A 25136-nucleotide genomic window follows, 5' to 3' on the forward strand; every position below is an offset into this window, starting at 1 on the left:
ACGAGTTCGGGGCAGCTCCGGTCTGGGACTTATCCTCTGATGTTCGGATTTTTGCAGTCAGCTTCCCGCTCAGGGTCACAGGTCCCTGAGCAAAAACATTGGCTGTGTTCCCTGGGAAATAAAACTCACCAGTCCAAGTTCCTGCTGTCAGTTTGTATGACTCCTCTGGGACTGTCAGGGCAGCACAAGTATGAGGTGGAGGCAACTTCTGTATGTGGCCCATCCTTCGATGTTCAGCTTTTTTGCAGTCAGCTTTCCAGTGACGGCCACAGGGCCCTGAGAAGAAACATCGGCTGTTTTCCCTGGGAAAGAAAACTCACCTGTCCAAGTTCCTGATGTCAGTATGTAGGGATCCTCTTGGACTGTCAGGGCAGCACAAGTATGAGGTGGGGGCAGCTCCGGTCTGAGACTTATCCTTCAATGTTCTGACTTTTTGCAGTCAGGTTCCCGCTCAGAGTCACAGGACACTGAGGAAAAACATCGACTGTTTTCCCTGGCAAAGAAAACTCACAAGTCAAGGTTCCTGATGTCAGTATGTAGGGCTCCTCCGGGACTGTCAGGGCAACACAAATATGCGGTGGGGGCAGCATCTGTATGTGGCCCACCCTTCGATGTTCGGATTTTTTGCAGTCAGCTTCCCGCTCAGGGTGACAGGGCCCTGCGCACAAACATCGGCTGTTTTCCCTGGGAAAGAAAACTCACCAGTCCAGGTTCCTGATGTCAGTATGTAGGGCTCCTCTGGGACTGTCAGGGCAGCACAAGTATGACGGCGGGGCAGATCCTGTCTGGGACTTATCCTTCGATGTTCAGATTTTTTGAAATCACCTGCCTGCTCAGTGCCACAGGAACCTGAGCAGAAACATTGGCTGTTTTCCCTGGGAAAGAAAACTCACCAGTCCAGGATCCTGATGTCAGTTTGTAGGGCTCGTCTGGGACTGTCAGGGCAGCACAAGTATGAGGTGGGGGCAGCTCCAGTCTGGTACACATCCTTCGATATTTGGATATCTTGCAGTCAGCTGCTGGTTCAGAGCCACAGGGCCCTGAGCACAAACATCGGCTGTTTTCCCTGGGAAAGAAAACTCAGCAGTCCACGTTCCTGATGTCAGTATGTAGGGCTCCTCTGGCACTGTCAGGGCAGCACAAGTATGAGGTTGGGGCAGCTTCTGAATATAGCCCATCCTTCGATGTTCGGATTTTTTTCAGTCAGCTTCCCACTCGGGGCCAGAGAGCCCTGAGAAGAAACATCGGCTGTTTGCCCTGGGAAAGAAAACTCACCAGTCCAGGTTCCTGATGCCAGTTTGTAGGGCTCCTCTTGGACTGTCAGGGCAGCACAAGTATGAGGTAGGGGCAGCTCCGGTCTGGGACTCATCCTTCAATATTTGGATTTTTTGCAGTCAGCTTCCCGCTCAGGGTCACAAGACCCTGGGCAAAAACATCGACTGTTTTCCCTGGGAAAGAAAACTCAGCAGTCCACGTTCCTGATGTCAGTATGTAGGGCTCCTCTGGGACTGTCAGGGCAGCACAAGTATGAGGTGGGGGCAGCTTCTATATGTGGCCCATCCTTCGATGTTCGGATTTTTTTCAGTCAGCTTGCCACTCAGGGCCAGAGAGCCCTGAGCAGAAACATCGGCTGTTTGCCCTGGGAAAGAAAACTCACCAGTCCAGGTTCCTGATGTCACTTTGTAGGGCTCCCCTGGGACTGTCAGGGCAGCACAAGTATGACGGAGGGGGAGATCCTGTCTGGGACTTATCCTTCGATGTTCGGATATTTTGCAGTCAGCTTCCCGCTCAGGGTCACAGGACCGTGAGCAAAAACTTCGGCTGTTTTACCTGGGAAAGAAAACTCACCAGTCCAGGTTCCTGATGTCAGTTTGTAGGGCTCCTCTGGGACTGTCAGGGCAGCACAAGTATGAGGTAGGGGCAGCTCCGGTCTGGGACTCATCCTTCAATATTTGGATTTTTTGCAGTCAGCTTCCCGCTCAGGGTCACAAGACCCCGGGCAAAAACATCGACTGTTTACCCTGGGAAAGAAAACTCAAAAGTCCAGGTTCCTGATGTCAGTATGTAGGGCTCCTCTGGGACTGTCAGGGCAGCACAAGTATGAGGTGGGGGCAGCTTCTATATGTGGCCCATCCTTCGATGTTCGGATTTTTTTCAGTCAGCTTGCCACTCAGGGCCAGAGAGCCCTGAGCAGAAACATCGGCTGTTTGCCCTGGGAAAGAAAACTCACCAGTCCAGGTTCCTGATGTCACTTTGTAGGGCTCCCCTGGGACTGTCAGGGCAGCACAAGTATGACGGAGGGGGAGATCCTGTCTGGGACTTATCCTTCGATGTTCGGATATTTTGCAGTCAGCTTCCCGCTCAGGGTCACAGGACCGTGAGCAAAAACTTCGGCTGTTTTACCTGGGAAAGAAAACTCACCAGTCCAGGTTCCTGATGTCAGTTTGTAGGGCTCCTCTGGGACTGTCAGGGCAGCACAAGTATGAGGTGGAGGCAGCTCCGGTCTGGGACACATCCTTCGACTTTTGGACTTTTGCAGTCCGCTTCTGGTTCAGAGCCACAGGGCCCTGAGAAGAAACATCGTATGTTTTCCCTGGGAAAGAAACTCACCAGTCCAGGTTCCTGATGTCAGTTTGTAGGGCTCCTCTGGTACTGTCAGGGCAGCACAAGTATGAGGCGGAGCAGATCCTGACTGGGACTTATCCTTCGATGTTCAGATATTTTGCCATCAGCTTCCTGCTCAGGGCCACAGCGACCTGAGCAAAAACATCCGCTGTTTTCCCTGGGAAAGAAAACTCACCAGTCCCGGTTCCTGATGTCAGTATGTAGGGCTCCTCTGGGACTCTGAGGGCAGCACAAGTATGAGGTGGGGGCATCTCCAGTCTGGGACTTATCCTTCGATGTTCGGATTTTTTGCACTCAGCTTCCCACTCAGGGTCAAAGCACCCAGAGCAAAAACATCGTCATTTTTCCCGGGGAAAGAAAACTCACCAGTCCAGGTTCCTGATGTCAGTATGTAGGGCTCCTCTGTGACTGTTAGGGCAGCACAAGTATGTGGTGGAGGCAGCATCTGTATGTGGCCCATCCTTCGATGTTCGGATTTTTTTCAGTCAGCTACCCACTCAGGGCCACAGGCCCCTGAGAAGAAACATCGGCTCTTTTCCCTGGGAAAGAACACTCACCAGTCCAGGTTCCTGATGTCAGTTTGTAGGGCTCCTCTGTGACTGTTAGGGCAGCAAAAGTATGAGGTGGAGGCAGCTTCTGTACGTGGCCCATCCTTCGATGTTCGGATTTTTTGCAGTCAGCTGCCTCCTTTTGCCACAGGACCCTGAGCAGAAACATCGGCTGTTTTCCCTGGGAAAGAAAACTCACCAGTCTAGGATCCTGATGTCAGTTTGTAGGGCTCCTCTGGGACTGTCAGGGCAGCACAAGTATGAGGTGGGGGCAGCTGCGGTCTGGGACACATCCTTCGATATTAGAATTTTTTGCACTCAGCTGCTGATTTAGAGCCAAAGGGCCCTGAGCACAAACTTTGGCTGTTTTCCCTGGGAAAGAAAACTCACCAGTCCAGGTTCCTGATGTCAGTATGTAGGGCTCCTCTGGGACTGTCAGGGCAGCACAATTATGAGGTGGGGGCAGCCTCGGTCTGGGACACATCCTTCCATATTTGGATTTTTTGCAGTCAGCTTCCTGCTCAGGGCCACAAGACCCTGAGCAGAAATATCGGCTGTTTTCCCTGAGAAAAACAACTCCCCGGTCCAGGTTCCTGATGTAAGTTTGTAGGGCTCCTCTGGTACTGTCAGGGCAGCACAAGAATTAGGTGGGGGCAGCCCCGGTCCGGGACACATCCTTCGATATTCGGATATTTTGAAGTCAGCTACCGTCTCAGAGTCACAGGGCCCTCTGCAAAAACATCAGCTGTTTTCCCTGGGAAAGAAAACTCACCAGTCCAGGTTCCTGATGTCATTAAGTAGGTCTCCTCTGGGACTGTCCGGGCAGCACAGGTATGACGGAGGGGCAGATCCTGTCTGGGACTTATCCTTCGATGTTCGTATTTTTTGCAATCAGCTTCCCGGTCAGGGCAACAGGGCCCTGAGAAGAAACATCCGCTGATTTCCCTGGGAAAGTAAACTCACCAGTCCAGGATCCTGATATCAGTTTGTAGGGCTCCTCTGGGACTGTCAGGGCAGCACAAGTATGAGGTGGGGGCAGCTCCGGTCTGGGACACATCATTCGATATTAGGATTTTTTGCAGTCAGCTTCCCACTCAGTCCCACAGGGCCCTGAGAAGAAACATCGGCTGTTTTCCCTGGGAAAGAAAACTCACCAGTCCAGGTTCCTGATGTCAGTAAGTAGGGCTCCTATGGGACTGTCAGGGCAGCACAAGTATTAGGTGGGGGCAGCTCCAGTCTGGGATACATCCTTCGATGTTCGGATTTTTTGCAGTCAGCTGCTGGTTCAGAGCCACAGGGCCCTGAGCACAAACATCGGCTGTTTTCCCTGGGAAAGAAAATTCACCAGTCCAGGTTCCTGATGTCAGTTTGTAGGGCTCCTCTGGGACTGTGAGGCCAGCACAAGTATGAGGTGGGGGCAGATCCTATCTGGGACTTTACCTTCGATGTTCGGATTTCTTGCAATCAGCTCCCGCTCAGTGTCACACAACCCTGAGCAAAAACATCGGCTGTTTTCCCTGGGAAAGAAAACTCACCCTTCCAGGTTCCTGATGTTAGTATGAAGGGCTCCCCTGGGACTGTCAGGGCAGCCCAAGTATGAGGTGGGGGAAGGTCCTTTCTGGGACTTATCCTTCGATGTTCATATTTTTTGCAGTCAGTTTCCCGCTCAGCGTCACAGCAACCTGAGCAAAAACATCGGCTGTTTTCCCTGGGAAAGAAAACTCACCAGTCCAGGTTCCTGATGTAAGTTTGTAGGGCTCCTCTGGTACTGTCAGGCAGCACAAGTATGAGGTGGGGGCAGCTCCGGTCTGTGACTTATCCTTCGATGTTCGGATTTTTTGCAGTCATCTTCCCGCTCAGGGTCACAGGACCCTGAGCCAAAACATCGGCTGTTTTCCCTGGGAAAGAAAACTCACCAGTCCAGGCTCCTGATGTCAGTATGTAGGGCTCCTCCGGGACTGTCAGGGTAGCACAAGTATGAGGTGGGGTCAGCTCCGGTCTGGGTCTTATCCTTTGATGTTCTGATTTTTTGCAGCCAGCTTCCAGCTCAGGGTCACTGGACCCTGAGCAAAAACATCAGCTGTTTTTCCTGGGAAAGAAAACTCACCAGTCCAGGATCCTGATGTCAGTTTGTAGGGCTCCTCTGGGACTTTCAGGGCAGCAAAACTATGAGGTGTAGGAAGCTTCTCTATGGGGCCCATTCTTCGATGTTCGGATTTTTTGCAATCAGCGGTCTGCTCAGTGCCACAGGACCCTGAGCAGAAACATCGGCTGTTTTCCCTGGAAAAGAAAACTCACCAGTCCAGGATCCTGATATCAGTTTGTAGGGCTCCTCTGGGACTGTCAGGGCAGCACAAGTATGAGGTGGGGGCAGCTCCGGTCTGGGACACATCATTCGATATTAGGATTTTTTGCAGTCAGCTTCCCACTCAGTTCCACAGGGCCCTGAGAAGAAACATCGGCTGTTTTCCCTGGGAAAGAAAACTCACCAGTCCAGGTTCCTGATGTCAGTAAGTAGGGCTCCTATGGGACTGTCAGGGCAGCACAAGTATTAGGTGGGGGCAGCTCCAGTCTGGGATACATCCTTCGATGTTCGGATTTTTTGCAGTCAGCTGCTGGTTCAGAGCCACAGGGCCCTGAGCACAAACATCGGCTGTTTTCCCTGGGAAAGAAAATTCACCAGTCCAGGTTCCTGATGTCAGTTTGTAGGGCTCCTCTGGGACTGTGAGGCCAGCACAAGTATGAGGTGGGGGCAGATCCTATCTGGGACTTTACCTTCGATGTTCGGATTTCTTGCAATCAGCTCCCGCTCAGTGTCACACAACCCTGAGCAAAAACATCGGCTGTTTTCCCTGGGAAAGAAAACTCACCCTTCCAGGTTCCTGATGTTAGTATGAAGGGCTCCCCTGGGACTGTCAGGGCAGCCCAAGTATGAGGTGGGGGAAGGTCCTTTCTGGGACTTATCCTTCGATGTTCATATTTTTTGCAGTCAGTTTCCCGCTCAGCGTCACAGCAACCGGAGCAAAAACATCGGCTGTTTTCCCTGGGAAAGAAAACTCACCAGTCCAGGTTCCTGATGTAAGTTTGTAGGGCTCCTCTCGTACTGTCAGGCAGCACAAGTATGAGGTGGGGGCAGCTCCGGTCTGTGACTTATCCTTCGATGTTCGGATTTTTTGCAGTCATCTTCCCGCTCAGGGTCACAGGACCCTGAGCCAAAACATCGGCTGTTTTCCCTGGGAAAGAAAACTCACCAGTCCAGGTACCTGATGTCAGTTTGTAGGGCTCCTCTGGGACTGTCAGGAAAACACAAGTATGAGGTGCGGGCAGCTCCGGTCTGGGAAACATCCTTCGATGTTCGGATTTTTTGCAGACAGCTGCTGGTTCAGAGCCACAGGGCCCTGAGCACAAACATCGGCTGTTTTCCCTGGGAAAGAAAACTCACCAGTCCAGGTTCCTGATGTCAGTATGTAAGGCTCCTCTGGGACTGTCAGGGCAGCACAAGTATGACGTGGGGGCAGATCCTGTCTGGGAGTTATCCTTCGATGTTCGGATTTTTTGCCATCAGCTTCCCGCTCAGGGCCACAGCGACGTGAGCAAAAACATCGGCTGTTTTCCCTGGGAAAGAAAACTCACAAGTCTAGGTTCCGGATGTCAGTATGTAGGGCTCCTCTGGGACTGCCAAGGCAGCACAAGTATGAGGTGGAGGCAGCTTCTGTATGGGGCCCATCCTTCGATGTTCGGAGATTTGCAGTCAGCTTCCCGCTCAGGGTCTCAGGGCCCTGTGGAAAAACATCAGGTGTTTTCCCTGGGAAAGAAAACTCACCAGTCCAGGTTCCTGATGTAAGTTTGTAGAGCTCCTCTGGTACTGTCAGGCAGCACAAGTATGAGGTTGGGCAGCTCCGGTCTGTGACTTATCCTTCGATGTTCGGATTTTTTGCAGTCAGCTTCCCGCTCAGGGTCACAGGACCCTGAGCAAAAACATCGGCTTTTTCCCTGAGAAAGAAAACTCACCAGTCCAGGTTCCTGATGTCAGTATGTAGGGCTCCTCTGGGACTGTCAAGGCAGCACATGTATGAGGTGGATGCAGCTTCTCTATGGGGCCCATCCTTCGATGTTCGGATTTTTTGCAATCAGCTGCCTCCTCAGTGCCACAGGACCCTGAGCAAAAACATCGGCTGTTTTCCCTGGGAAAGAAAACTCACCAGTCCAGGATCCTGATGTCAGTTTGTATAGCTCCTCTGGGACTGTAGTGGCAGCACAAGTATGAGGTGGGGGCAGACCTGGTCTGGGACACATCCTTCGATATTAGGATTTTTTGCAGTCAGCTGCTGGTTCAGAGCTACAGGGCCCTGTGCACAAACATAGGCTGTTTTCCCTGGGAAAGAAAACTCACCAGTCCAGGTTCCTGATGTCAGTATGTAGGGCTCCTCTGGGACTGTCAGGGCATCACAAGTATGTGGTGGGGGCAGCTCCGGTCTGGGACTTATCCTCTGATGTTCGGATTTTTGCAGTCAGCTTCCCGCTCAGGGTCACAGGTCCCTGAGCAAAAACATTGGCTGTGTTCCCTGGGAAATAAAACTCACCAGTCCAAGTTCCTGCTGTCAGTTTGTATGACTCCTCTGGGACTGTCAGGGCAGCACAAGTATGAGGTGGAGGCAACTTCTGTATGTGGCCCATCCTTCGATGTTCGGCTTTTTTGCAGTCAGCTTCCCAGTGACGGCCACAGGGCCCTGAGAAGAAACATCGGCTGTTTTCCCTGGGAAAGAAAACTCACCTGTCCAAGTTCCTGATGTCAGTATGTAGGGATCCTCTTGGACTGTCAGGGCAGCACAAGTATGAGGTGGGGGCAGCTCCGGTCTGAGACTTATCCTTCAATGTTCTGATTTTTTGCAGTCAGGTTCCCGCTCAGAGTCACAGGACACTGAGGAAAAACATCGACTGTTTTCCCTGGCAAAGAAAACTCACAAGTCAAGGTTCCTGATGTCAGTATGTAGGGCTCCTCCGGGACTGTCAGGGCAACACAAATATGCGGTGGGGGCAGCATCTGTATGTGGCCCACCCTTCGATGTTCGGATTTTTTGCAGTCAGCTTCCCGCTCAGGGTGACAGGGCCCTGCGCACAAACATCGGCTGTTTTCCCTGGGAAAGAAAACTCACCAGTCCAGGTTCCTGATGTCAGTATGTAGGGCTCCTCTGGGACTGTCAGGGCAGCACAAGTATGACGGCGGGGCAGATCCTGTCTGGGACTTATCCTTCGATGTTCAGATTTTTTGAAATCACCTGCCTGCTCAGTGCCACAGGAACCTGAGCAGAAACATTGGCTGTTTTCCCTGGGAAAGAAAACTCACCAGTCCAGGATCCTGATGTCAGTTTGTAGGGCTCGTCTGGGACTGTCAGGGCAGCACAAGTATGAGGTGGGGGCAGCTCCAGTCTGGTACACATCCTTCGATATTTGGATATCTTGCAGTCAGCTGCTGGTTCAGAGCCACAGGGCCCTGAGCACAAACATCGGCTGTTTTCCCTGGGAAAGAAAACTCAGCAGTCCACGTTCCTGATGTCAGTATGTAGGGCTCCTCTGGCACTGTCAGGGCAGCACAAGTATGAGGTTGGGGCAGCTTCTGAATATAGCCCATCCTTCGATGTTCGGATTTTTTTCAGTCACCTTCCCACTCGGGGCCAGAGAGCCCTGAGAAGAAACATCGGCTGTTTGCCCTGGGAAAGAAAACTCACCAGTCCAGGTTCCTGATGCCAGTTTGTAGGGCTCCTCTTGGACTGTCAGGGCAGCACAAGTATGAGGTAGGGGCAGCTCCGGTCTGGGACTCATCCTTCAATATTTGGATTTTTTGCAGTCAGCTTCCCGCTCAGGGTCACAAGACCCTGGGCAAAAACATCGACTGTTTTCCCTGGGAAAGAAAACTCAGCAGTCCACGTTCCTGATGTCAGTATGTAGGGCTCCTCTGGGACTGTCAGGGCAGCACAAGTATGAGGTTGGGGCAGCTTCTGAATATAGCCCATCCTTCGATGTTCGGATTTTTTTCAGTCAGCTTCCCACTCAGGGCCAGAGAGCCCTGAGAAGAAATATCGGCTGTTTGCCCTGGGAAAGAAAACTCACCAGTCCAGGTTCCTGATGCCAGTTTGTAGGGCTCCTCTTGGACTGTCAGGGCAGCACAAGTATGAGGTAGGGGCAGCTCCGGTCTGGGACTCATCCTTCAATATTTGGATTTTTTGCAGTCAGCTTCCCGCTCAGGGTCACAAGACCCCGGGCAAAAACATCGACTGTTTACCCTGGGAAAGAAAACTCAAAAGTCCAGGTTCCTGATGTCAGTATGTAGGGCTCCTCTGGGACTGTCAGGGCAGCACAAGTATGAGGTGGGGGCAGCTTCTATATGTGGCCCATCCTTCGATGTTCGGATTTTTTTCAGTCAGCTTGCCACTCAGGGCCAGAGAGCCCTGAGCAGAAACATCGGCTGTTTGCCCTGGGAAAGAAAACTCACCAGTCCAGGTTCCTGATGTCACTTTGTAGGGCTCCCCTGGGACTGTCAGGGCAGCACAAGTATGACGGAGGGGGAGATCCTGTCTGGGACTTATCCTTCGATGTTCGGATATTTTGCAGTCAGCTTCCCGCTCAGGGTCACAGGACCGTGAGCAAAAACTTCGGCTGTTTTACCTGGGAAAGAAAACTCACCAGTCCAGGTTCCTGATGTCAGTTTGTAGGGCTCCTCTGGGACTGTCAGGGCAGCACAAGTATGAGGTGGAGGCAGCTCCGGTCTGGGACACATCCTTCGACTTTTGGACTTTTGCAGTCCGCTTCTGGTTCAGAGCCACAGGGCCCTGAGAAGAAACATCGTATGTTTTCCCTGGGAAAGAAACTCACCAGTCCAGGTTCCTGATGTCAGTTTGTAGGGCTCCTCTGGTACTGTCAGGGCAGCACAAGTATGAGGCGGAGCAGATCCTGACTGGGACTTATCCTTCGATGTTCAGATATTTTGCCATCAGCTTCCTGCTCAGGGCCACAGCGACCTGAGCAAAAACATCCGCTGTTTTCCCTGGGAAAGAAAACTCACCAGTCCCGGTTCCTGATGTCAGTATGTAGGGCTCCTCTGGGACTCTGAGGGCAGCACAAGTATGAGGTGGGGGCATCTCCGGTCTGGGACTTATCCTTCGATGTTCGGATTTTTTGCACTCAGCTTCCCACTCAGGGTCAAAGCACCCAGAGCAAAAACATCGTCATTTTTCCCGGGGAAAGAAAACTCACCAGTCCAGGTTCCTGATGTAAGTATGTAGGGCTCCTCTGTGACTGTTAGGGCAGCACAAGTATGTGGTGGAGGCAGCATCTGTATGTGGCACATCCTTCGATGTTCGGATTTTTTTCAGTCAGCTACCCACTCAGGGCCACAGGCCCCTGAGAAGAAACATCGGCTCTTTTCCCTGGGAAAGAACACTCACCAGTCCAGGTTCCTGATGTCAGTTTGTAGGGCTCCTCTGTGACTGTTAGGGCAGCAAAAGTATGAGGTGGAGGCAGCTTCTGTACGTGGCCCATCCTTCGATGTTCGGATTTTTTGCAGTCAGCTGCCTCCTTTTGCCACAGGACCCTGAGCAGAAACATCGGCTGTTTTCCCTGGGAAAGAAAACTCACCAGTCTAGGATCCTGATGTCAGTTTGTAGGGCTCCTCTGGGACTGTCAGGGCAGCACAAGTATGAGGTGGGGGCAGCTGCGGTCTGGGACACATCCTTCGATATTAGAATTTTTTGCACTCAGCTGCTGATTTAGAGCCAAAGGGCCCTGAGCACAAACTTTGGCTGTTTTCCCTGGGAAAGAAAACTCACCAGTCCAGGTTCCTGACGTCAGTATGTAGGGCTCCTCTGGGACTGTCAGGGCAGCAAAATTATGAGGTGGGGGCAGCCTCGGTCTGGGACACATCCTTCCATATTTGGATTTTTTGCAGTCAGCTTCCTGCTCAGGGCCACAAGACCCTGAGCAGAAATATCGGCTGTTTTCCCTGAGAAAAACAACTCCCCGGTCCAGGTTCCTGATGTAAGTTTGTAGGGCTCCTCTGGTACTGTCAGGGCAGCACAAGAATTAGGTGGGGGCAGCCCCGGTCCGGGACACATCCTTCGATATTCGGATATTTTGAAGTCAGCTACCGTCTCAGAGTCACAGGGCCCTCTGCAAAAACATCAGCTGTTTTCCCTGGGAAAGAAAACTCACCAGTCCAGGTTCCTGATGTCATTAAGTAGGTCTCCTCTGGGACTGTCCGGGCAGCACAGGTATGACGGAGGGGCAGATCCTGTCTGGGACTTATCCTTCGATGTTCGTATTTTTTGCAATCAGCTTCCCGGTCAGGGCAACAGGGCCCTGAGAAGAAACATCCGCTGATTTCCCTGGGAAAGTAAACTCACCACTCCAGGTTCCTCATGTCAGTTTGTAGGGCTCCTCTGGGACTGTAAGTGCAGCACCAGTATGACGGTGGGGAAGATCCTGTCTGGGACTTATCCTTCGACGGTCGGATTTTTTGCAGTCAGCTTCCCGCTCAGGGTCACAGGACTCTGAGCAAAAACATTGGCTGTTTTCCCTGGGAAAGAAAACTCACCAGTCCAGGCTCCTGATGTCAGTATGTAGGGCTCCTCTGGGACTGTCAGGGTAGCACAAGTATGAGGTGGGGTCAGCTCCGGTCTGGGTCTTATCCTTTGATGTTCGGATTTTTTGCAGCCAGCTTCCAGCTCAGGGTCACTGGACCCTGAGCAAAAACATCAGCTGTTTTTCCTGGGAAAGAAAACTCACCAGTCCAGGATCCTGATGTCAGTTTGTAGGGCTCCTCTGGGACTTTCAGGGCAGCAAAACTATGAGGTGTAGGAAGCTTCTCTATGGGGCCCATTCTTCGATGTTCGGATTTTTTGCAATCAGCGGTCTGCTCAGTGCCACAGGACCCTGAGCAGAAACATCGGCTGTTTTCCCTGGAAAAGAAAACTCACCAGTCCAGGATCCTGATATCAGTTTGTAGGGCTCCTCTGGGACTGTCAGGGCAGCACAAGTATGAGGTGGGGGCAGCTCCGGTCTGGGACACATCATTCGATATTAGGATTTTTTGCAGTCAGCTTCCCACTCAGTTCCACAGGGCCCTGAGAAGAAACATCGGCTGTTTTCCCTGGGAAAGAAAACTCACCAGTCCAGGTTCCTGATGTCAGTAAGTAGGGCTCCTATGGGACTGTCAGGGCAGCACAAGTATTAGGTGGGGGCAGCTCCAGTCTGGGATACATCCTTCGATGTTCGGATTTTTTGCAGTCAGCTGCTGGTTCAGAGCCACAGGGCCCTGAGCACAAACATCGGCTGTTTTCCCTGGGAAAGAAAATTCACCAGTCCAGGTTCCTGATGTCAGTTTGTAGGGCTCCTCTGGGACTGTGAGGCCAGCACAAGTATGAGGTGGGGGCAGATCCTATCTGGGACTTTACCTTCGATGTTCGGATTTCTTGCAATCAGCTCCCGCTCAGTGTCACACAACCCTGAGCAAAAACATCGGCTGTTTTCCCTGGGAAAGAAAACTCACCCTTCCAGGTTCCTGATGTTAGTATGAAGGGCTCCCCTGGGACTGTCAGGGCAGCCCAAGTATGAGGTGGGGGAAGGTCCTTTCTGGGACTTATCCTTCGATGTTCATATTTTTTGCAGTCAGTTTCCCGCTCAGCGTCACAGCAACCTGAGCAAAAACATCGGCTGTTTTCCCTGGGAAAGAAAACTCACCAGTCCAGGTTCCTGATGTAAGTTTGTAGGGCTCCTCTGGTACTGTCAGGCAGCACAAGTATGAGGTGGGGGCAGCTCCGGTCTGTGACTTATCCTTCGATGTTCGGATTTTTTGCAGTCATCTTCCCGCTCAGGGTCACAGGACCCTGAGCCAAAACATCGGCTGTTTTCCCTGGGAAAGAAAACTCACCAGTCCAGGTACCTGATGTCAGTTTGTAGGGCTCCTCTGCGACTGTCAGGAAAACACAAGTATGAGGTGCGGGCAGCTCCGGTCTGGGAAACATCCTTCGATGTTCGGATTTTTTGCAGACAGCTGCTGGTTCAGAGCCACAGGGCCCTGAGCACAAACATCGGCTGTTTTCCCTGGGAAAGAAAACTCACCAGTCCAGGTTCCTGATGTCAGTATGTAAGGCTCCTCTGGGACTGTCAGGGCAGCACAAGTATGACGTGGGGGCAGATCCTGTCTGGGAGTTATCCTTCGATGTTCGGATTTTTTGCCATCAGCTTCCCGCTCAGGGCCACAGCGACGTGAGCAAAAACATCGGCTGTTTTCCCTGGGAAAGAAAACTCACAAGTCTAGGTTCCGGATGTCAGTATGTAGGGCTCCTCTGGGACTGTCAAGGCAGCACAAGTATGAGGTGGAGGCAGCTTCTGTATGGGGCCCATCCTTCGATGTTCGGAGATTTGCAGTCAGCTTCCCGCTCAGGGTCTCAGGGCCCTGTGGAAAAACATCAGGTGTTTTCCCTGGGAAAGAAAACTCACCAGTCCAGGTTCCTGATGTAAGTTTGTAGAGCTCCTCTGGTACTGTCAGGCAGCACAAGTATGAGGTGGGGCAGCTCCGGTCTGTGACTTATCCTTCGATGTTCGGATTTTTTGCAGTCAGCTTCCCGCTCAGGGTCACAGGACCCTGAGCAAAAACATCGGCTGTTTTCCCTGGGAAAGAAAACTCAATCTTCCAGGTTCCTGATGTCAGTATGAAGGGCTCCCCTGGTACTGTCAGGGCAGCACAAGTATGAGGTGGGGGCAGCCCCGGTCTGGGACACATCCTTCGATGTTCATATTTTTTGCAATCAGTTTCCCGCTCAGGGTCACAGGACCCTGAGCAAAAACATCGGCTGTTTTCCCTGAGAAAAAAACTCAACGGTCCAGGTTCCTGATGTAAGTTTGTAGGGCTCCTCTGGTACTGTCAGGGCAGCACAAGAATTAGGTGGGGGCAGCTCCGGTCCGGGACACATCCTTCGATGTTCGGATATTTTGAAGTCAGCTGCCGGCACAGAGTCACAGGGCCCTGAGCAAAAACATCAGCTGTTTTCCCTGGGAAAGGAAACGCACCAGTCCAGGATCCTGATGTAATTTTTTGGGCTCCCCTGGGACTGTTAGGGCAGCACAAGTATTAGGTGGGGGAAGATCCTTTCTGGGACTTATCCTTCGATGTTCAGATTTTTTGAAATATGCTTCCACTCAGGGCCGCAGCGACCTGAGCAAAAACTTCGGCTCTTTCCCCTGGGAAAGAAAACTCACCAGCCTAGGTTCCTGATTTCAGTTTGTAGGGCTCCTCTGGGATTGTCGGGGCAGCACAAGTATGAGGTGGGGGCAGCTCCGGTCTGGGACGCATCCTTCTATATTCGGATTTTTTGCAGTCAGCTACCTGCTCAGACCCACAGGGCCCTGAGCACAAACATCGGCTGTTTTCTCTGGGAAAGGCAACTCACCAGTCCAGGTTCCTGATGTCAGTTTGTAGGCCTACCCTGGGACTGTTAGGGCAGCACAAGTATTAGGTGGGCTCAGATCCTGTCTGGGAATAATCCTTCGATATTTGGATTTTTTGCAGTCAGATTCCCACTCATGGCCACAGCGCCCTGAGCAAAAACATCGGCTGTTTTCCTTGGGAAAGAAAACTCACCAGTCCAGGTTCCTGATGTCAGTTTTTAGGGCTCCCCTTGGACTGTCAGGGCAGCACAAGTATGAGGTTGAGGCAGCTTCTGTATGGGGCCCATCCTTCGATGTTCGGATTTTTTGCAGTCAGCTTCCCGCTCAAGGCTAGAGGGCCCTGAGCACATACATCGGCTGTTTTCCCTGGGAAAGAAAACTCACCAGTCCAGGTTCCTGATGTCAGTTTGTAGGGCTCCTCTGGGACTGTCAGGGCAGCACACGTTTGTTCTCATGGCCTGGTGGCCCTGAGCGGGCAGGCGATTGCAAGAAATCCGAACATCAACAGATAAGTCCGAGGGAGGAGCTTCCCCCACCTTATACTTGTGGTGCCCTGACAGTCCCAGGGGTGCCCTACAAACTGACATCAGGAACCTGGAGTGGTGAGTTTTCTGTCCTGGGAAAGAGCCGGAGTTTGAGCTTAGGGTCCTGTGGCTGTGAGCAGGAATCTGATTGCAAAAAATCCGAACATCGAAGGATTTTTACTTTTTTTTTGTTTTGTTTTAGGCCCAAAAAAGCATACATTTTAAACAGGACCTTCCTCAAAATCAAGTGTTTCAATAAACCCCAAAAACTCTAACATATTTCAAATAACTAATAAAAGGCCAATAAATATAAAACAATTTTCGGCAACCCACAACTGTCTAGAACTATCTATAATTAACCATCTTTAAAAAAACCCAAAAAATGCTCCTTACCACCTCAACAATACATCACCAGCAACACCAACCAAGTCAAAATACTTTAACTCCCATCCAAAAAATGCTCTATAAACTGAAACGGTAAAATTCATCTACAAAACCCACTCACCCTTCAACAACCTCCTCTAACCTATACACAAATTTAAAATAAATAGGAATTAACTATAAACTATCATACCTTAAATAACTCCACCATTAAACACTACTGTACCAAACTTATTAAAACTCCAATACAAACTAAAATCAAAAACCACAAAATAAGACACTACTGTTAATATTACCAATGTATTTTTCCTCCATTCCTCTAACAACTAAATACAAACCTCAATTTACCTTCCCTTGAAAAACATACAATACACCTACAACCAACTACCCCAAAAATAAAAACACAGTCCTACCATCTAGCATAAATTCCTCCAAATGAAACTTAAAAAATCAAACTCCAAATCATCTCTAATAATCCAACAACATTAGATGAAAAGTATAACAAAAATATTTTTAAAAATCATCCAAATTCTTCTAGAACACTAATATACCACAAAAAAAAAAGCAAAATCAAAAAGCATGCTTTAAAGATCCAGTTCCTAAAAATAAAATAACGAAAGAAACATCAAATTCCCACCAATTTCATCAAAAAAAGTCAGAATGGCTCCATGAGCCATCAAAAATACCACAACCTATAATAAAATGCCAAACCACCTCAAACACAAACAATAAAACACAGCCCCTCTTACCATGGTATTATTTTAATACTAGGATTAAAATACACATTCTATACAAAAATGTCCTCTACCCTGCCATCAATTCCACATAAAACAAATAAATTAACTCTTATCATACAGGACATCCATATCAAAAATCTCAATTGCCCTAAAACCTTGAAAATAATTACAAATTAACCCCAAAATAAAAACTTTAATCTCTAACAAAAGAAACCCAAAAACAAACAACACAAACTAAAAATATACCACCATAGAACCAACTACCAGCAAAAAAAATCCCACACTACACTCTTTTCACTAGCAGTTGTTAGTGAGACACATCACAAAAATGAAACAAAATTAAAAAACAGCCCACAGAAACCAAAACACATATAGAAAACAAATCACAAAACCCACTACAAAAAGTCCAACCAGCTTACTAAACTTCAAACCATACAACAGACCCTGAAAGCTACTAAAAATGAAAACCATACTTCTACACTAACTCAAAGAGTAACCAGTACTGTGCTAAGTTAACTTTAAAAACCAAAGTAATAAATGATATTAAAAAAATCTAAGCCACTAGACAATAAAAAGATAAGTACCCAAATAAAAAACTACCTAAAAAATCCATAATGTAAACACACAAGTTCCTAAAAAAAACCCACTAGTAAAAAACAACCAACAAATACATCAAACTTAAACAAAAACCCTAATAAATAAACTTACGTACAAAAAAAATTATTCCTAACTCAATAAAGCCATAATGCCTCAAACCATAAAAATACAACCACCTAGAAATAAACACATTGCCAAAAGATAAATGTAACCATAAACAGTAACTCCCAAATTACCGGAAACAAAAAAACATCCACGACAATTAAACAAACCAAATGAATAAAATATCTATAGGAGAATTAACAAGAAAGCAATTATGAATATTAAAAAAAAAAACCAAAAACTTACTTATTAACTACAGGACACTCCCCCAAACCCACAAAAACAAACACTACATACTCACACTAATAAAAGCCACCACAGCCTGATTAAAAACCATCCCTGTACCTCATGCTACGACCCATAAAAACCATTGTAAGCCTTAAAAAAACATATCCTTTAAGAACATAACGACAATTATATTTTTATAATATAAAGATAAGTAAAAAATCCAACATATCACACCAAAAAAAAAAAAATCCAACAACAAACTCAATTCAACAAAACCCCTTGTCATCAGCACCTGAACCAAGAACCGTAACAACCAACAAGTACACCATGACCCTTCTCATACACCAGCTACGAACAAAAGAAAACTATCCAATAAGCTCCTCAAAACCAACACAGCAAGGAACTCTGGAAAATGAAAACCCGCGCTCCCGGCACCCGGCGGGGCACGGCTCCCGGCAGGAAAGCGGCTCCTCGGGCAGGCAGAAGCAGTGCCGCGCCGGGAGACCCCCGCCCGCTCTCCCCGGCCCGGCGGGGCCGGCACCGGGCCCGGGGGGCCCCGGCGGCGCCCGAGCCCCACGCCCGGAGCGGACGGAGCGGCCGGCACCGGCGCAGCGCCCGCGCCGCTGCCCCGCCCGCCGGCCCGGCCAAAGCTCCCCTCGGCTCCGCACGGCTCGCACCGGCGCGGCTCCGGCAGTCCCGCGGCAGCCCAGCCGCGCCAATTCCCCTCCCGCCTCGGCCATCCCCAGCCACTGCCAGCGGGGCTCCCGCGCCGGACCCTTCGCTGCCGGGCCTGGGGCAGAAGAAGCGCCCCAAATGCAGCGGCACAGCCCCATGCCCACCCTGCCAGCGCTGCCACAGCTGCGCCTCCCTTCCTTTGAAGCCCTGAAACTGACGCCACGCTCGGGCGCTCACTTCATTTCAACAAGGGCAAAGAAATGTGGACTCCCCTTCCATCGCATCCCCTAGAAGAGCAGAACAGAAGGAGCTTGCCTCAAATGATGGCAAAAGGCAGAATTTTACCTCAATCCAAACCCCTTAAAAGGAGGGACAACAGGGCAGCCCCCTCATTTCAACCTCAGGATGACGAAATTTAAAAGGGAAAGGAGAAAAGTCCCCGCTACAAAGGCGCACCGGCTCACCTGTTTGGCCGCTGCTTCTCGGCACAAAGGTTTGTCCCTCGGCTCCTCCTTCGAACAATGCTCCACGTACCCAAGTAATCCCCCAGACCCTTTCCGAAGCACTCACCGTCCCTCCATGAGACAGCCCTGAAAGCCCCCCTATAAACTCCTCCAGCAGCTCCATGCAAAACCCATGTGAGGAAAACCCCCTAAATCAGCCCCCATAGGAGTCACCCCCTCCTCCTCATCCTCACAGATCGCACCTGGGGCTGCTCTGAGCCCTCATCATCCTTACAGTACACACCTGGGGCTGCTATGAGCCCTCCTTATCCTCACAGCTCACACCTGGGGCTGCTCTGAGCCCTCCTCATCCTCACAGCTCACATCTGACGCTTTTGCCACCCTCCAACAGCGTCTCTCTCTCTCCAGGACAAAGCCCACTTCTCACAGACACAGATCAAACAGAAATCTGCTACGGGTGTTGGCTTTTCTTAATCCATCTGGTTACACAATTAAAACACATCCATGCATTGATGGTCATTGAGAGAAAGCTTTCCCCTGGAGAAAATAGTCCTTTTGCTACACCTTCGGAAAAAGCAGAATCGGCACCAACTCCTAAGACCCCTTCCGAGGAACCCAGCCCTCCCTGGGACACCCAAAGCAGCAGACCTCGGAAAAGGAGGGGAAAAGTCAAGCTTGGAGTGGAAAAAGAGGACAGAAGTACAGCAGCCTTTAAAAATGCCTGCATGGAGCAATAGTGGGAACCAGTCCCATTTCTTCTTTCCTTGCTTTCTGTGATGACATAAATAGGAAGTAAAAACAATTTAAACAAAAGGCAGAGCTAGGATTTTACAGGTCTTCATTTTGGCAGGCTGCATGACAAACACCTCTTCCGGGACTGCAACGCCTTTTGGGGAACGGCAGAGAACACTGGCAAAAGGTGCCGGAGAGCCATTTCTGTTCCCTTCAGCCCCTGCACCTGCTCTGGTGGTTTCAGGGAACTTGCTTGGTTCATTCCTAGAGAAAAAGGCTAGGGCATGATCTTCAAAACTACTGCCCATCCCCAGTCAGAGTTTCCTACATTCCTGGGTACAAAGGAGCAGATAGAGAGAGGACTTCTTTCCAAATGAGATTGGCAATAGATTCCTATTCTTTACTCACACATCTGAAAAGGAAACACTTGCCAGGTTTTAGTATTATAAACAAACACCTCCCTGTGAATTTTGGGGCAGCTTTGGGTCCCTCTGCAAAACGGCAGGCAGCGTGAAGCCCCTCATTAACGACCCACACACTCCCCCACAGGGCCCTGAGCAAAAACTCCGGCTCTTTTCCCTGGAAAAGAAAACTCACCAGTCCAGCTTCCTGATGCCACAGCGCCCTGAGCACAAACATCGGCTGTTTTTCCCTGGGAAACAAAACTCACCATTCAAGGTTCCTGATGTCAGTTTGTAGGGCTCCTCTGGTACTGCCAAGGCAGCACAAGTATGAGGTGGGGGCAGCTCCGGTCTGGGACACATCCTTTGATGTTCGGATTTTTTGCAATCAGCTGCCTGCACAGGGCCACAGCGACCTGAGCAAAAACATCGGCTGTTTTCCCTGGGAAAGAAAACTCACCAGTCCTGGATCCGGATGTCAGTTTGTAGGGCTCCTCTGGGACTGTCAGGGCAGCACAAGTATGAGGTGGGGGCAGCTCCGGTCTGGGACACATCCTTCGATATTAGGATTTTTTGCAGTCAGCTGCTGGTTCAGAGCCACAGGGCCCTGAGCACAAACATCGGCTGTTTTCCCTGGGAAAGAAAACTCACCAGTCCAGGTTCCTGATGTCAGTATGTAGGGCTCCTCTGGGACTGTCAGGGCAGCACAAGTATGAGACGGAGGCAGCTTCTGTATGGGGCCCATCCTTCGATGTTCGGATTTTTTGCAGTCAGCTTCCCGCTCAGGGCCACAGGGCCCTCTGAAAAAACATCAGGCGTTTTCCCTGGGAAAGAAACCTCACCAGTCCAGGTTCCTGATGTCAGTTTGTAGGGCTCCTCTGGGACTGTCAGGGCAGCACATGTATGAGGTGGGGGAAGATCCTTTCTGGGACTTATCCTTCGATGTTCGGATTTTTTGCAGTCAGCTTCCCGCTCAGGGCCACAGCGAGCTGAGCAAAAACATCGGCTGTTTTCCCTGGGAAAGAAAACTCACAATTCAAGGTACCTGATGTCAGTTTGTAGGGCTCCCCTGGGACTTTCAGGGCAGCACAAGTATGAGGTGGAGGCACCTTCTCTATGGAGCCCATCCTTCGATGTTCAGATTTTTTGCAGTCAGCTGCCTGCTCAGGGCACCAGGACCCTGAGCAGAAACATCGGCTGTTTTCCCTGGGAAAGAAAACTCACCAGTCCAGAATCCTGATGTCAGTTTGTAGGGCTCCCCTGGGACTGTCAGGGCAGCACAAATATGAGACGGAGGCAGCTTCTGTATGGGGCCCATCCCTCGATGTTCGCATTTTTGCAGTCAGCTTCGCGCTCAGGGTCACAGGGCCCTGAGAAGAAACATCGGCTGTTTTCTCTGGGAAAGAAAACTCACCAATCCAGGTTCCTGATGTCAGTTTTTTAGGGCTCCCCTGGGACTGTCAGTGCAGTACAAGTATGACGGAGGGGCAGATCCTGTCTGGGACTTATCCTTCAATGTTCGGATTTTTTGCAGTCTGCTTCCCGCTCAGGGCCAAAGGACCCTGAGAAGAAACATCGGCATTATTCGCTGGTTAGAAAAGTCACCAGTCCAGGTTCCTGATGTCAGTATGTAGGGCTCCCCTGGGACTGTCAGGGCAGCACAAGTATGACAAAGAAGCTGATCCTGTCTGGGACTTATCCTTCGATGTTCAGATTTTTGAAGTCAGCTTCCCGCTCAGGGCCACAGCGAGCTGAGCAAAAACATCGGCTGTTTTCCCTGGGAAAGAAAACTCACAATTCAAGGTACCTGATGTCAGTTTGTAGGGCTCCCCTGGGACTTTCAGGGCAGCGCAAGTATGAGGTGGAGGCACCTTCTCTATGGAGCCCATCCTTCGATGTTCGGATTTTTTGCAGTCAGCTGCCTGCTCAGGGCACCAGGACCCTGAGCAGAAACATCGGCTGTTTTCCCTGGGAAAGAAAACTCACCATTCAAGGTACCTGATGTCAGTATGTAGGGCTCCCCTGGGACTGTCAGGGCAGCACAAATATGAGACGGAGGCAGCTTCTGTATGGGGCCCATCCTTCGATGTTCGGATTTTTTGCAGTCAGGTTCCCGCTCAGGGCCACAGGGCCCTCTGCAAAAACATCAGGTGTTTTCTCTGGGAAAGAAAACACACCAATCCAGGTTCCTGATGTCAGTTTTTTAGGGCTCCCCTGGGACTGTCAGTGCAGCACAAGTATGACGGAGGGGCAGATCCTGTCTAGGATTTGTCCTTCGATGTTCGGATTTTTTGCAATCACATTCCCGCTCAGGGCCACAGCACCCTGAGCACAAACATCGGCTGTTTTACCTGGGAAAGAAAACTCACCAGTCCAGGTTCCTGATGTCAGTTTGTAGGGCTCCTCTGGTACTGCCAGGGCAGAATAAGTATGAGGTGGGGGCAGCTCCGGTCTGGGACACATCCTTCGATGTTCGGATATTTTGAAGTCAGCTGCCGGCTCAGAGCCAGAGGACCCTGAGTAAAAACATCAGCTGTTTTCCCTGGGAAAGAAAACTCACCAGTCCAGGTTCCTGATGTCTGTTTGTAAGGCTCCCCGGGGACTGTCAGGGCAGCAAATGTATGGGGTGGAGGCAGCTTCTCTATGTGTCCCATCCTTCGATGTTCGGATTTTTTGCAATCAGCTGCCTGCTCAGGGCCACAGGACCCTGAGCAGAAACATCGGCTGTTTTCCGTGGGAAACAAAACTCACCAGTCCAGGATCCTGATGTCAGTTTGTAGGGCTCCTCTGGTACTGCCAAGGCAGCACAAGTATGAGGTGGGGGCAGCTCCGGTCTGGGACACATTCTGCGATGTTCGGATTTTTTGCAATCAGCTGCCTGCTCAGGGCCACAGGACCCTGAGCAGAAACATCGGCTGTTTTCCCTGGGAAAGAAAACTCACCAGTCCAGGTTCCTGATGTCAGTATGTAGGGCTCCTCTGGGACTGTCAAGGCAGCACACGTATTAGGTGGGGGAAGATCCTGTCTGGGACTTATCCTTCGATGTTCGGATTTTTTGCAATCAGCTGCCTGCACAGGGCCACAGCGACCTGAGCAAAAACATCGGCTGTTTTCCCTGGGAAAGAAAATTCACCAGTCCAGGTTCCTGATGTCAGTTTATAGGGCTCCTCTGGGACTGTCAGGGCAGCACAAGTATGAGGTGGAGGCAGCTTCTCTATGGGGCCCATCTTTCGATGTTGGGATTTTTTGTAGTCAGCTGCCTGCTCAGTGCCACAGGACCCTGAACAGAAACATCGGCTGTTTTCCCTGGGAAAGAAAACTCACCAGTCCAGGTTCCTGATGTCAGTATGTAGGGCTCCTCTGGTATTGTCGGGGAAGCACATGTATGAGGTGGGGGAAGTTCTTTTCTGGGACTTATCTTTCGATGTTCGCATTTTTTGCAGTCAGCTTCGCGCTCAGGGTCACAGGGCCCTGAGAAGAAACATCGGCAGTTTTCCCTGGTTTGAAAACTCACCAGTCCAGGTTCCTGATGTCAGTTTGTAGGGCTCCCCTGGGACGGTCAGGGCAGCACAAGTGTGAGGTGGAGGCACCATCTCTATGGAGCCCATCCTTCGATGTTCGGATTTTTTGCAGTCAGCTGCCTGCTCAGGGCACAAGGACCCTGAGCAGAAACATCGGCTGTTTTCCCTGGGAAAGAAAACTCACCAGTCCAGAATCCTGATGTCAGTTTGTAGGGCTCCTCTGGGACTGTCAGGGCAGCACAACTATGAGGTGGGGGCAGCTCTGGTGTGGGACACATCCTTCGATATTAGGATTTTTTAGAGTCAGCTGCCTGTTCAGAGCCACAGGGCCCTGAGCACAAACATCGGCTGTTTTCCCTGGGAAAGAAAACTCACCAGTCCAGGTTCCTGATGTCAGTATGTAGGGCTCCCCTGGGACTGTCAGTGCAGCACAAGTATGACGGAGGGGCAGATCCTGTCTGGGACTTATCCTTCGATGTTCGGATTTTTTGCAGTCAGCTTCCCGCTCAGGGTCACAGGGCCCTCTGCAAAAACATCAGGTGTTTTCCCTGGGAAAGAAAACTCACCAGTCCAGGTTCCAGATGTCAGTTTGTAGGGCTCCCCTGGGACTGTCAGAGCAGTACAAGTATGACTAAGGGGAAGCTCCTGTCTGGGATTTATTCTTCGATGTTCAGATTTTTTGCAATCACCTTCCCGCTCAGGGCCACAGGACCGTGAGCGCAAACATCGGCTGTTTTACCTGGGAAAGAAAACTCACCAGTCCAGGTTCCTGATGTCAGTATGTAGGGCTCCTCTGGGACTGTCAGGGCAGCACAAATATGAGACGGAGGCAGCTTCTGTATGTGGCCCATCCTTCGATGTTCGGATTTTTTGCAGTCAGCTTCCCTCTCAGGGCCACAGGGCCCTCTGCAAAAACATCAGGTGTTTTCCCTGGGAAAGAAAACTCACCAGTCCAGGTTCCTGATGTCAGTATGTAGCGCTCCTCTGGTACTGTCAGGGCAGCACATGTGTGAGGTGGGGGAAGTTCTTTTCTGGGACTTATCCTTCGATGTTCGCATTTTTTGCAGTCAGCTTCGCGCTCAGGGTCACAGGACCCTGAGTAAAACATCGGCTGTTTTCCCTGGGAAAGAAAACTCACCAGTCCAGGTTCCTGATGTCAGTATGTAGGGCTCCTCTGCGACTGTCAGGGCAGCACAAGTATGAGGTGGGGGCAGCTCCGGTCTGGGACTCATCCTTCAATGATAGGATTTTTTGCAGTCAGCTTCCGCTCAGGGTCACAGGACCCTGAGAAAAACATCGGCTGTTATCCCTGGGAAAGAAAACTCACCAGTCCAGGTTCCTGATGTCAGTTTGTAGGGCTCCCCTGGGACTGTCAGGGCAGCATAGTATGACGGAGGGGCATATCCTGTCTGGGAATTATCCTTCGATGTTCAGATATTTTGCAATCATCTTCCAGCTCAGGGCCACTGTGACCTGAGCAAAAACATCGGCTGTTTTCTCTGGGAAAGAAAACTCACCAGTCCAGGTTCCTGATGTCAGTATGTAGGGCTCCTCTGGGACTGTCAGTGCAGCACAAATATGAGGTGGAGGCAGCTTCTGTATGTGGCCCATCCTTCGAAGTTCGGATTTTTTGCAGTCAGCTTCCCACTCAGGGCCACAGGGCCCTGAGAAGAAACATCGGCTGTTTTCCCTGGGAAAGAAAACTCACATTTCCAGGTTCCTTATGTAAGTTTGTAGGGCTCCCCTGGGACTGTCAGTGCAGCACAAGTATGACGGAGGGGCAGATCCTGTCTGGGACTTATCCTTCGATGTTCGGATTTTTGCAGTCAGCTTCCCACTCAGGGCCAGAGAGCACTGAGAAGAAACATCGGCTGTTTTCCCTGGGAAAGAAAACTCACCAGGTCAGGATCCTGATGTCAGTTTGTAGGGCTCATCTGGGACACTCAGGGCAGCAAAAGTATGAGGTGGAGGCAGCTCCGGTATGGGACACATCCTTCGATATTAGGAATATTTGCAGCCAGCTGCTGGTTCAGTGCCACAGGACCCTGAGCAGAAAAATCGGCTGTTTTCCCTGGGAAAGAAAACTCACCAGTCCAGGTTCCTGATGTCAGTTTGTAGGGCTCCCCTGGGACTGTAAGGGTAGCACAAATATGAGA

Source organism: Taeniopygia guttata, chromosome 5, assembly GCF_048771995.1.
Source record: "Taeniopygia guttata chromosome 5, bTaeGut7.mat, whole genome shotgun sequence".
Lineage (NCBI taxonomy): Eukaryota > Metazoa > Chordata > Aves > Passeriformes > Estrildidae > Taeniopygia > Taeniopygia guttata.